Consider the following 12684-nt stretch of genomic DNA (forward strand, 5'->3'; position numbering starts at 1 on the left):
ATCATACAAACAGGAATACACTTAAGGCCTGCTTGCTTGGTAGACTCTTGAAAATGAGTTAATCAATCATAATTATGTATTAGAGGTCTTCTAATATATAATTATGAGTAACCATAAATAGAGAAGGGGCCACTCACGTGGAGAGGAGAAATTGGGAGAGAAAATTGAAGGATGCGTTACATTCACTAGAGAGAGAAGGTTTCTAACCATCATTGCTTTTTCATTTTTTGTGGCTCACACAAGTTTTAGATTTGCTTTTTGCTTGGGTTTACATTCTGATATGAGTTGGCACAACAAATAAATGAACAAATGTTAGACAGTCATTACATAGCCTTTGTTGGATGGCTCTTTCAGCAACCTCATGCGGCTACTCACAAACTATAAGAGAATCAGGAGTAGGCTAGTCACACATAAATGAGGGAAGAGGAGCAAGTAAAATCCAATCCATTAGTTATAAGCACACATTTTCAAAATTCCACAAATACCCCTTGTTTATATTGAAAATTTCATTTAAAATCCAGTAAAATCTTGAAGGTCGTGATTCTCCTAAAACTAATCGCATGGGCAAAATTGTTCATCACACGTACCGTTTGCGCGCATGCCTACATACACACATATATATATACACATAATAAACTCTAAAGTCCAACCGGTACGATCCAACCAGCTTATAAATGAGTTATTAATTAGTTGGATGAATTGCTCACACACAGCTAGTTGGGATATGGAGCCTACCAAGGTGTTTGTATGATATCTCGCCTGTCCAGCAAGATTGTCATCACGAGAATTGGATGCCTCAAAAATCTGGTTGATCCAGCTATCAAGTGGTGCACACCATAGAAAACAATGAACAACCACTTAAAAACTGAGCATTCGCATGTGGGGGCGCATCTAATAGTTGGATAGATTTGATTTTTGAAGCATCCCATTTTCATGTTAGGAGAACCTTGCTGGATGGGTGAATCTCATACAAACTCCATAGTAGGCCCCACACATCAGTAGTTGGATGTACAACCAATGTGTGAGCATTTCTCACTATGTGAGGTATACAAGAGAAGTTATGGTTTATGAGGGAAGCGGATTGCATTTACCCCTAGAGGGGCTAGGTACAGGCAGGGCACTGTGGGGACCGCCATGATGTATGGGTTTTATCTATGCTGTCCATCCATTTTTCAATATCATTTCATAACATGAACTCAAAAGTGAAGAAGATCCAAGACTCAAGTGGACCACACCACATAAAGCAGCAGTGATTAGCCCACCATTGAAACCTTCCTAGAGCCCACCGTGATGTTTATTTTCCATCGAAACTGTTCATAAGGTCACATAGACCTGGATTGAAGGGAAAACACAAATATTAGACTGATCAAAACTTCTGCTGCTCCCAAGAAGTTTCTAATGGTCCACTTGAGCCTTCCATCTGCCTAATTTTTGGGCTGATGCCATAAAATGATCTGGAAAAATAAAAAAAGAAAAGAAAAGAAACGAATGGACAGCTGGGATAAAACCCACACATCACACGTGGCCCACAGAGCCCCCTGCTTGGACCGAGTCCGTCCAGACGTGGGCAGTACGTAATCCGCTTTCGTTAATGAGGTGGAAGCGGGTCAAGTCAAGAGTCGGGTGATTCAAATGTTGTAGCTAGACGGAGATAGAAAGGCGAGGTGGAAATGGACCAAGATCAAATGCGACAATCTGAACAATAGGCCCCTTGAAACCTCAGAATCCATACGAGAAAAATGATATTCAATCAATCGAGACCGGCAGACAGATCCTTCCAATTTTATAAAATATTTCTACAACTTTGCTAAGCCATGCGACACACATGTGCTACCATGGCACATGGGTGTAAGATCTGATCCATCCATCAGGTTGGTCCTACCTTTATATGTTTTCCCAAAATAAATCTGGTCCACTCAGCACGTAAACCCCAGTATTGGAAATTGAATGGATGAGTTAGAAAACTTCAGCCAAAATTTTCAGAGTGGTACATTTGTTTTGCTAACCGTGGCCCACCTGATTCTTGATGCCATCAATATGGTGGTGACGTTCTGATGGATGGATTGAATCTCGTAGCTGTCATGACTGTGCCATGATGGCACGTGTGTGGCTTATACATGTGCCTTTTGCACATGCGTGTGAGCTTTGCCAACCTCAAGTGTTATGCTTTGGTTGGCTGTATTTAATGGGACCTTGAACATCTATGGTTCAAAAATCAGTCTCATCTATTCAATCTATCTGTATATGTGATCCACCTGATCAGATGGGCAAATCCTCTGAAGAGAGATGGGATCTTGTGATTTTGAAGGTGGGCAAGAACTACCAGACAAAGCATGTAATTGTGAGTTTTGATTGGTCAGTGGATTGCCTATCATTTGCTAGAATGCATGTAAAATCATATATAGAAATGTGTTTGAATTAGAGAGAGACAAGGACATGGAGATTCCAAAGCTAATGATATAATACAAAAAGGAATGATCACTCAATAATGCTGTCTTATTTTGTTTTAAGAAATGTTAATCATATCTCTATTACTTTATGCTGGGTTTTTTCAAAATAAGAAGAAAAGAAATTTTATTTTTGAGAAAAGAATGGTTGTGGCTTTGGTGATTGTTGGTGTGAATGGTAATGACTCTTGGTGAAGAGAGCATCTTTTGAATTTGAAATGGAGGAATGCCATTGTCGGAAAGACATCATCATTGATGAAAAGACACCATAGAAGAAAATGTCTTTTCATGAAAAGGCTCTTAAGCATCTCTTCTGATTCTATATAAATTTATCTTTGGGTCAATCCGAATTCACATTCCAACAATCTCTTCTCCATCTTCTTCTTTTTCACCATTTTCGTTTTTGGAAAGTTTTTTGAATAAAACGGTTTTTCAGGTGCTAAACTGTAAATAATTTTCAGGCAGTAAATTACAAACAGATTTTAAGGGGTAAATTTTAACGGCACAGAAGTCAGGGTTGTAGGTTGTAAAAATATGTTCAGAGTGCGGTTTTTCAGTTTTGCAGGTTGAAACCCGCATTTTTCCAGTGTTGAAGAAGATGCTTATTGTATCCTGGAGGCGGATTTGCTGTAACCTTCTTGCAAATTGGTTTAATCACCATTAGGATGCGAATATCGCCTTAAAGATAGTGACATCGTAACGCACCTTAAACCCATATTTAAATGATTCATTTTCTATTTTTCCGCCTCAACAATAACACTTCACCCCTTGTATATGGAATTTACCCCCACCATGAATCACTAGGAGAAGGCATGACAACTTGGCAGGACTTGGTTGGCTTATAGGCCTGTTAGATATATGGCCTAGTCACCCTGCTTAACAATTTTCCAACATGCTTTGTGTGGCTAGGTGTGGATTAATACTACCCCACTAGGATATAAGTAGAGAGGGATGTATGTTCATGTTAGGGGCTCTATGAGACCCACTGTGATACATGTCATGCTGTTCATTTATTTTGATAAATCATTGCAGGTGATGAACCAAAAAAAAATGAGGCATAACAAATTTTTAAGTGGAGTACACTTATAAGAAATAGTAGAGACTGAATGCCTACTTATTAAAAACTTCTTGGAAGCCACAAAAGTTATGAATTGAACTAATATTTATAATTTCCCTTCATTTAGGTCCAAGTGATCCTAAGAAGATGATGGATGGCAAAAACATCAAGGTAGGCCCTAAGAAGGCTTCAACAGTACGAGTCATTGTCACCACCACTTCTTGTGGTGTGGTCTAGTTGGGCCTTTGATATGCAATTTTTTTTAAAAAAATAATGCTTTAATATAATCTTTCAAAATAGACTAAATGCTCTGATAAAACTCATACATCACTGTAGTTCCTACGGAGTCCTTGACGCTAGCTAGGTCCTGGTGAGGGTAGTACCCAATCTGCATTCTGGGCAGCCCCCATTTCTAGCGGATGCCTGTCCACCTCCTACATGGTACCGAAAATTTATTAGATATAATTAAAAGAGAATGATCACATACAACTGTTTTATCTCAGGTTATCATACAACCATTCTCTTTATAGCCCACTGGATGTGGGGATCAGCCTGATTTTTTATCAGGTGATTATCATGGTGTGGCCCACCTTTTGCATGGATTGGATATTATGCATGCATGATACGTTGGCGGGAAAAAAATGGCTGTATAATGACATCCGATAATCTGTCTATTTAGAATGTTTAGATGGTAATCAATCATATGATGTGATATTTAAGTATTAAATTTAGCTGTTGCAGCTGTATTTTAAAGCTTAAAATATGTCTTATGGATTTAAATTTGTTTTTTGTTTTTTTGTTTTTTGGAATATGGTGAATTTTGAATCTTGTGGAATCCAAAGTATTTTAGAAATAAGCTCAGAGGTGTGAACGTGTAAAGAGATGGGAGTAATCAAATTCAAATCATTTTCACAAAATTACTTAATTACCCTACCCATCGGGGTCACTTTCTCTAACGTGGAGGAAACGGTTTAACATGCATGAAATCCACACCGTCCATCCGGTACATCGGCCCTTGTTTTGCCTTGATTCCAAAAATCAGGCTGAGTGGGCCATGCCATGAAATTATAACTTAAAACCTCTAAGTTCATGTGGTATGGGCCACCTGAGTTTTGGGATACTGTCCTTTTTGGGTTTCTTTGATCCTGATGACGCACATTAGTTGAATATGTTGGCTTGGTTACAAACAACACGGTGGGCCCAAAAAAAAAAAAAAAAAAAAAAAAAAAACTAATGGTGGGAGTCCCGTGCCAACTTTTTCCTAGGCATTGCATACCTGACCCATGGACGATCACGATTTTAGCGTTTGAAGGTGAACATGAGGTGGTGTACCTGATGGACGGGGTAGATCTCATAAAAGTTACACCCAACATGGTGTACCTAATGCGAGTTACGCCAGCGCGGCTCTTATAATACGAGGAATGCAGTAGTGATCCTGAAAAGGTGACCGCGACACGTGCTAACGAGTCACAGACGTGTGAGATCGGGGCCGTTCATAAAGAGGGACAGACAGTTAACATTCCACTTCCCATAAATCAGGCTCGTTCATTTATCAAGTGGGCCACAGCAGCGTGGAAATAACGTATGACCAGAAAGAAAATCACCAGTGGCCTGTATTCAATCATATACGGTTTGGAGACCAGTATGGATTTTCGGACGGGGATCGGATTAGCTGTTACCCGGGTAACAGCTTAGTGGGTGTTACCCTTACCATGTGGGGCCCACCTTGATGAATTCGTTTTATATCCACGCCGCCATCCATTTTATTTATTTATTTATTTATTTTTCATTTTTTAAAAGTTTTATCCCAAAATTTAAGCAGATAAAAATATTTGTTGGACCACACCTGTCGAAAAAGTAATGAATAACTATTGAAAGCTTTCTGTAGGTCACAACAGTTTTGGATCAAGCTAACCTTTGTATTTTCCCTTCATCTAGTTCTGTTTGAACTTCAACGGGTTGGATGGCAAATAAACATTACGATTTACTTAAAGCGGGCCTTGGGAAGTTTTTAATGGTGAGCACTTAGTCATCACTGTTTCATGTGGTGTGGCAAACCTGAGAATTAGATATGCTTGATGTTTGGGACCATGTCCTAAAATGGGCTAGAAAAACGGATGGATGGAGTGGATATACAACATATCATCACGGTGGGCCCTACGGTGAGGGTAACACCTAAACCACGCCCTTTCGGATGGGGCTGGTGCACATGGGCCCCACCAAATACATGGCCTGGATATTGCACCCGTGTCATGTTGGCACGACCGAGAGACAGGAGTTGGTTCCCAACAAAAAAGCCAAAACTGATTTTCTAATGGAATTTGAGAATACCAGCTTCATTATTTTATACTTTTATTCATACATCTTATAAGAGATTCATACGTGTTTCCATCTGCACAGTTGGAAGTAGTAGTCCCTACTTCTATTAAAAAAACAAAAACAATGCTGGGCCATGAAAATGGGTGAGAGGTCATAGACAAAAGATTACATTGGATCCACCGGATGGCTAACCGCCCCAATAACTCGTAACAAATGCCATGGGAGTGCACCTTTCATCTCTCTAAAGTTCAACACCCATATCTCTACTACAAGGCCAAAGACAATTGAGATAAAAATGAAATCAACATCCACCGGTGTCTCACCATCCTCCAAAATAAGTTAATGGATCAGAGCAAGTAAGGAGTGGAACCCACACTAACCTATTGCATCAAGGAAGAAGAAAGTAGGGCTGTACATCGAGCCGAGTTGAGTTGAGGTGGGCCAAGCTCGGCTCAACTCGTCCATGCTATACTCGAGTTCAAGCTCAAGCTCAACATTAAAGCTTGGCTTGTTTGCCAAAGCTATCGAGTCGAGTTCGAGTCGAGTTTACCTCAAGTCGAGTCGAGCTTGTTTATATGTCGGCGATCGGCGGGCAACGGTGTGCTGGGTGGGGCAAGGGAAAGAAAGAGAGGGAGGGTAGGGTAGGGTAGGGTAGGGTAGGGTAGGGTCAGGTAAGGTTTGTTTTAACTTTTTAACTTTTAACTTTATATATATATATAATATTATATTTAATATTAATATAATATATAATATTAAAAATTTTAAATATTACTTGAGCCGAGTTGAGCTCAAGTTCGAGCTTCGAGTTGAGTCAAGTTCGAGTCAGGTCGAGTTGAAATGCACCATACTGGAACTCGACTTGAACTCAACTCGAGCTTTAGAAAATGAGCGCCCTAAGTTAGTCTTTCAAGCCGAGTCAATCTGAACTGACTCGAGCCGAGCCGTGGGCTTTTCGAGCTAGCTCGACTTGTGTACAGCCTTAGAAGAAAGAGAAAGAGAGAAGAAAATGCAAAAGGGCCTTTTCTGGGGGACCCACCCACTGAACCCTACATAAAACTCTACATAGGACCCACTATTAAATCTAAGCTGTCCACATGAAAGAGATTTTAATTTCATACCATTTATCATAATTCATCACGGATGGACCATACCAGTGGAAAAAATCTGAAATTAATACACAATGTTAATGCAGTTTTGGGTCATAGATAATTTTTTTTAAAAAAAAATGATTTTTAATATAAGTTCACAACGGTCAAATTAAAGTAAATAGATCAGATTAACTGAGGGGTGACTCCAATAATTAATTTAGTGAGGCCCACACCTCATTCTCAAAAGAACTACAACACGCAACTACTTTACAAGGGGATGGTGGACTACATATCTGATGTCAGCATATTTATTATGTCTAATTAATGGTTATTTTAATTAATTTTCCCATTGAGGAGCCAACTAGGTAGCCTTACCCAAGAAAATGGAGCCCTGATCATGGGGCCCACATTGATGTGTGTATTCTCTATCCATCATGTCCATTTATTTTTACGTAAGATTTTAGAATAATTTACCAAAGATGAAGCATATTCAACTATATATCAGTGGCGATTGACCATGAATGGGCATAAAAGATTTGGATCAAGCTCATATTTGTTTTGTACCTTCATCCAGGCATACGTGACCTTATTGGATGACAAATAAACACTATAGTCGCCTCAAGAAGTTTTTAACGGTAGGGTGTTCAATCACCCCTGTTTCCTAAAATATGGTTCTCCTGATAATTTGATCTTCTTCATTTTGCAGATAATGCCCTACAATGATATGGAAAAATGGATGGATGGGGTGGATACAAAATACACACATCAAGGTAGCCTCACAGTAAGGGCCGCACCCTCTTGGGTGAGGCCGGGGTCTCACCTAATCCGCTTCCCATATGGTGAGCTCACTCACAAATGGCGCGTGTGGCATTTCAAGTACATGACACATATTTGATACTTGGGTGGATGCACGGCCTTGATGGATTGGATGATCCTGGCCATTATGATGGCCTCATATTACCCATGAATAAAGAAAAATCCACCGGTGACAATGTGTAGTATCCTGGTTTTGCAACCTTTGATTTTCTGGTCCCACAATCCAAACAGGCGATCAACGATCAAATCCATTTGGTTGTGTTTGGTTGTCCTAGGAATCTGGGTCCCTTGAAGCTCACTTGCAAGTGTAAAAAAAAGAAAAAAAAAGAAAAAAAAGAAAAGAAAATAAAGAACGAACAGACCAATAGTATAATACTCAAGGGAATGCGTGGTCCACCTGATGGTAGATCCTGATTTTGCACCAGGTCATGTTACTGTTAGGTCCCACCAGATGAATGTCCCTGGCCATTGCCACACAGGTTGCACCTGGGCATGAACTTGGGACACACTACAAAATGAGAAAAGTCACTAACATCTCTTATATCTAACATTTGTAAATGATATAAGAGAACAATCCAAAATTTAATTTCATGAAGTATTAATGTTTGCAACTACAATGAATGCACAAATTCTAATTACACGTGCATCTCACGCAGGTATGAACACGATGAGGTTGATCACCGTCTTCCTCCAGAATAACTACTTCGAATCCATGGAGCTTCTCTGGACTTCTCATCGAGACTTCTCGAATCTACGAGGAAAGAAAGTAAAAATAATAGAAATAAATTCTAATAAATTTGTAATTTGATTGATGAATGAAATAAATGAGTTCACAACCCATTAAATAGGGATACCAAGCAATGAGGGAGAAATCAGAAGCAAACTACAACTAAAACTTCTAGAATTCGCAACTTATCATAAATAGTAAACTTACTATTTATAGACGATCATGATGTTTACTAGTGCACAAGGTTTTTGGCCAAAAATAGTGTCCTATTTGGCTTCACCAAGCTATTCTTTTCACATTGGGCGTAACTCCTAAAGCCCAAACGGATGAAGAGTTATAATCAAATTAAAACTTACTATTTATAGTAAAAACGAAATTAAAATAGGGAAACGACCATCGATCCGGGGGTATTTCGCGAATCTGGCTTGTGCAACCCGGCTTAGCAGGGTTGTGTGGCTAAAGTAGCTCGTTCTACCCCAAAATCATAAATTTTACACCCGATAACTCATTCTGAATTGCGAGATACGCCCGATCTAAGGTCTGATGGTCTGGATCACTTCTATTGTCGACCGGGCCTTTTCTGATCCATCTTAGCCATAAGACTATCCGTGACCCGCTCTACATCAGCATCATAGAAATCTAAAGGAACAAAACATTAGAGTAATGTTAATATCATTCATATAATGCTATTCTTACCATATGCATTGACTTGAAAAATATAGCAGAAGAAAGTATGAGCTTCCTAAAGTTGAATAAGTAAATCTTGTGCATGTGTGATCCTATTTCATGCTGTGACCTATATGGGTAATAGTGTAATGAACACTTGTATGCAATGTAACTTGATACAATGCCATATGATATGATAAAATGCAAATATGAATGAAATGAGTATGCATGTCACCTCCAACACAACCATACTATTTTAACCACATGTTGCACATTGGATATAGGTAACATAGCCATGCTCTCACCCTAGATATATCTACCCTCCATATCCAACTGCTGCTCGTCTCCGGCAGTAGAATATCTTACTCGGACTCGACAATAAGCACTACTCATGCCTTATGTCCTAGGCAGTAGGGCTCATCGGTAATCAAAAGCTAATATACATCATTTTATCTAAATATGACAATAATAGGATGCATTTGTTTCTCCTCCTAACGGATCTCGACAATTAGCTAGGGATCCCACCATGCAATCATGTCACCCAATCTATCCCAATACTAGGTAAGCCCATCACACACACACACACACACATATATGACACAAGCATTGGTATAGGTAGGTCATGAACACTTTCATGTCCAAGATGGATCAGAGAAGGCCTGATTGGAGGCGGAAGTGATCCGGGCCGTCAGAACATTAAAATATGCATATCTCGTAATTTGGAATGAGTTATTCGACGTACCATATATGATTTTGGAGCAGGAGAAGATACTTTAGCCAACCAACATGCTACGTCGGGTTGCCCACACAAAATTTGTGAGATTCTATCAGATCGACGGTCAAAAATCCATTTTATTTCCATCTTTAGTATCTATGGTCATTTTTAGTTCGATAGTAACTTTTGATCCATTGAGTTTTAGGAGTTGTGTCCAACATGAAAAGTGCTTAGAAAAATTAGAAGAATAACATGCTTAAGCTAAATAAGACACTTGCTATTTTTTTGGCTGAAAACCATGAGGTCTAGTGAAAATCAACTATTTATAAATAGTAAGTTTACTATTCATAGTAAGTTATAGTTTTAGAGAGTTTGAGTTGGAGTTTGATTTTGAAACTTCTCCGTGGATTTGGTATGACTATTTAAAGGATCCTAAATTCGTTTTTATCTATCAATTAATTTATTTCTTATTTTATTAGAATTTATTTCTATTTTCTATTTTTTTTTTATGGATTCAAAGAATCTTTGTGGGGAGTCCAGAAAAGCCTAGTGGATTTAGATTAATTATCCTCTTGAGAAAGACCATCGTCTACCTCATCATGCCCATCCCTATCTCAACCAAGTCATTCAAATATCCTCACTTAGACAGCCCACGCATACTACTGGTTTCCTCTACCTCTTAAATATCCAATTCTTTGTGAATGTGTGACCCACTTGATCAATAGATAGAATTGGAAAATTTAAACAAAAAATAGAGATTTTATCAAAATTTAGCTTGGGGTGTAGATCGGGTCGGGTTCAGGCCCAATAACTCTTTTCAAGCTCTGGACCTTGTCAACAGGTTGGATGGCAGATAAACATGATGGAGGCGTAGGAAGTTTTTAATGGTGGGCATTCAATCACCACTATTTCCTATGGTGTGGTCCACCTGAGATTTCTGCTTAAGTTTTTAGACAACGTCTAAAATGAGCTTAAAAAACGGATGGAAAGCATGGATATACAAAATATCATCAAGGTAGGCCCCCACGATCGGGGTAACACACACTAACGTTTTACCCGGGAACACCTAATCCGTTCACGCTTGGCAGTCGCAGATGCCAAGTTAAAAAACTGGGGGCGGGAAGGTTGATTTGCCGCGAACGGATAGCTCCAACGGCCAACATCCAATTCACTCCAACAAGGCACCAGCCGGCCTCTCTCTCTCTCTCTCTCTCTCTCTCTCTCTCTCTCCCTCCTCCACCTTTACCTCCCCCACAAACCATACGCTCTCTCTCTGTCCTTCACCATTTCCTCCCGCACAACATCTCCCTCCCTCCCTCCCTCCACTCCCTTCCCCACCCCCCCCCTCTCTCTACGAAATATGTGATAGGAGAGACGGTAAGCCTGCATCTTCTCCCGTTAAAGCGATTAGTTTCAAATGATTAGTTATTTGAAATTGGAAGCTTTGGAGCATGTTTAGTACGAGGAAGAGATGGCTTTGGTATGCTTGGAAAAGCTTTGATTGTGATTGTTCTTCCGTGGAGAAATTTTATAATCCGTCGATCTCCATCTTTGCACATCAGCATACACGCCTTTTCAATTGTGACAAGCAGCACCCATGCTTTAGCAATCTAGGCCCATCAGTGTTTCGCGCCCCACTGCAAATGGACCGCCACAAAATTTTCCTCCATAGAAGTTTTAATAACGAAATCTTTCTGTTTTCCACCTACAAACGGACCATTAAGATGGCAGATTTTGTGGGTCCTCGTCCTTCAATTGTGGGAGAACAGATCAAACCCAACCATCAGTCCTCACTTGTCAGAAATGAAAACCCGATTAATATTTTCAAAGCCTATCAAATGGCTGCTCTGCCTTTTGTTGTTGTTGTTGTTTTCTCTTCTTCTCTCATGTGGATCATGCACTTATTATTCAACCCTCGTATGAATCTGACATTCACGCCATTGCATGATATCATTACATGTTGATGTGAATTTTACATTTGCCCCCAGAACTAGTTGGGGTGGCCATGGAAAACCTCATGTGAGATTTTCGATCATGCATCCATGACATCTACAAGATGTGGAGCCAAAACGCTTTTCTTGTTTTTCACTGCTAGATTTACGTGCATCGATTCCTTTCTTTTTTCCCCAAAATTCACAGTCGTTATCAATTCGTTCAGGTATTTTTTCCCTTCCTTGCCTGCTACTAGATTGATGAAATTCAATGTTTCTAAAGAGGTATTACATCATACACAACCTGAGGTTTTCCACATAAAATCGTGGTTTTTAATTGATACAAATAGGCTCACGGTTCAGCAATTCATTCCAGATCATTGGTTTGTTCTGTCACTCCATGGATGGATGATGCTCCTGATTGGAAGACTGTAGCCATCATTCCCTGGATTTATTCAGTTGAATGTGGACCATTGCTGGATTTCTCTTCTCAACCATCTGTTTTTAGTCCACAAATCGGAAGGCTACTATTAACCTATTGAGCTGATTTTTGGGGTATGGTCTGACTGAAGATCAGTGGTCTAGATCACTGAATCATGGGCTCCATTTCATTCGTCAAAAGTGAAAACATACCATACAAATTGGCACACTGCATTTCCCTTAATTCCTCACTCCCACATAGCCATGGCAGGGATAAGAAATGGTAAAATTGCATCTGGTCCACCTTGGGATGGTCTTGATTTCTCATTGCATTTCACACTGGTGCTTCTTGTTTGTTTTAAGTTTCAGCTCTCAACTTTTGGGTAGTTTTTTTTTTTAATCCTTTGGGAACATCAGAAACTGTAGCTGTTATTGAAATATGCTTATCTTTTGAATGTTGGCTATGTTTTCTTTGCACGTCAGATAGTTTCTACTTAG

Source organism: Magnolia sinica, chromosome 15 (assembly GCF_029962835.1).
Source record: "Magnolia sinica isolate HGM2019 chromosome 15, MsV1, whole genome shotgun sequence".
Classification (NCBI taxonomy): domain Eukaryota; kingdom Viridiplantae; phylum Streptophyta; class Magnoliopsida; order Magnoliales; family Magnoliaceae; genus Magnolia; species Magnolia sinica.